General features: G+C 39.5%; 1 protein-coding gene across 1 annotated transcript in view; it reads right to left on the bottom strand.

Moving 5' to 3' along the window:
- The window catches only part of znf408 (zinc finger protein 408), a gene marked incomplete at its 5' end in the record, with an annotated part of 14,549 nt that overhangs the window by 1,160 nt on the left and 11,957 nt on the right, over window positions 1-1,432 (bottom strand).

Below are 1,432 nucleotides of genomic sequence, written 5' to 3'. Positions count from 1 at the left end.
GGGGGGGGGGGGGGGGGGGTCGTGTCGTATTATACATGGGAGTAAAGTCCGACCAATTATTTTCAAATGTACTACCACAATGAGTTTCTACATTTTCTTGTATAGAACAGAAATATTGTGTCTCTCTCCCTCCCTCTCACTGTATGTGGGTGTACATACTGTATATGTAATTCTTAATTGGAGCTTAAGTCCTGATGATTAATTAGCAATAAAAAAGTATATCTGTACAGCTTATTTAGTTATAAATGAAGCTCTGGCAAAAACTGAATCTAAAAATTGCAGCACCGGACTAAACTCATGATGTCAACAGTTACTGAGTCCATAAATATCTAAACTCCCAGCCATTTCTGAACGTGAAGCAATCATGAGGAAGAAAARCTCTATTTCATCTGTCCTCGACTTCATCAATAATAAAACCAGTGAACTCAGCAAACAAGTTTTTTACTGTTGAACACTTCATAAAATGAATTTGTGAACATTATGCGAATCAGCAGTTTGAGCCGTCTAATCATGCATGCAGTATAGAGCGGCTGCAGCCTGCTGGGTGAGATAAACAAGGCTGGTTGGTGGGGGGACGAGGGGGATCGACCAGTGTGTGTGCTTCACGCCCCCTCCCCTCGACTGGCTTCCTCATCAACTTTTGTTTCACCGTTTTGTTTCAGCTGCAGCTTTTCTTCCCTGAAACTCTCCTAATTCTCTGATGAAAGAACAAAGTCAGAGCAGAAAATAAATGCAAATATCTTCACAAGTGTTTTGTTAGGTGGGGTTTTTGCTTCGTTTTATTATGAACTGAAAAGTATCTCAAATTCAAAGTTGGAATATTATAACTAAGAGCATCATGAGATCCAGTCAGGCCCATAAATATTGGGACATTGATCTGATATTTTTGGCAAGAAACACCACGATGGACTTGAAATGAAACAAACAAGATGTGGTTTAACTGCAGGTGTTCAKCTTTAACCTGAAGGCATTTAGGTTCAAATAAGGTGAAGGAAATAAAACAGTTTGTAGACGTGCCTCCCACTTTTTAAGGGACCAAAAGTAATGGGACAAATTAACAATCATAAATCAAACTTTCACCTTTTAATATTTGTAAATCCTTTGCAGTCAATTCCAGCCTGAAGTCTGGAATACAGAGACACCAGCAGACGCTGGGTTTCATCCCTGGTGATGCTCTACCAGGCCTCTGCTGCCACTGTTTTCATTTCCTGCTTATTCTTGGGACATTTTCCCTTCAGTTTTGTCTTCTGTAAGTGAAATACTCAATTGGATTCAGGTCAGGGGATTGATTTGGTCATTGCAAACCACTCCAGTTTCTTTGCTTTACAAAACTCTGGTTGTTTTCACAGTATGTTTAAGATCATTGGGCCTCATGCAAGAACATGTTCGTATTTTTATCCTAAATTTCTCTTACTTTTGTTCGTACAAAGGG

The sequence above is a fragment of the Austrofundulus limnaeus genome, unplaced genomic scaffold (assembly GCF_001266775.1).
Source record: "Austrofundulus limnaeus strain Quisiro unplaced genomic scaffold, Austrofundulus_limnaeus-1.0 Scaffold10, whole genome shotgun sequence".
NCBI lineage: Eukaryota > Metazoa > Chordata > Actinopteri > Cyprinodontiformes > Rivulidae > Austrofundulus > Austrofundulus limnaeus.
The sequence above is the reverse complement of the archived record's forward strand: the minus strand, read 5'-3'. Positions and strand labels throughout refer to the sequence as shown.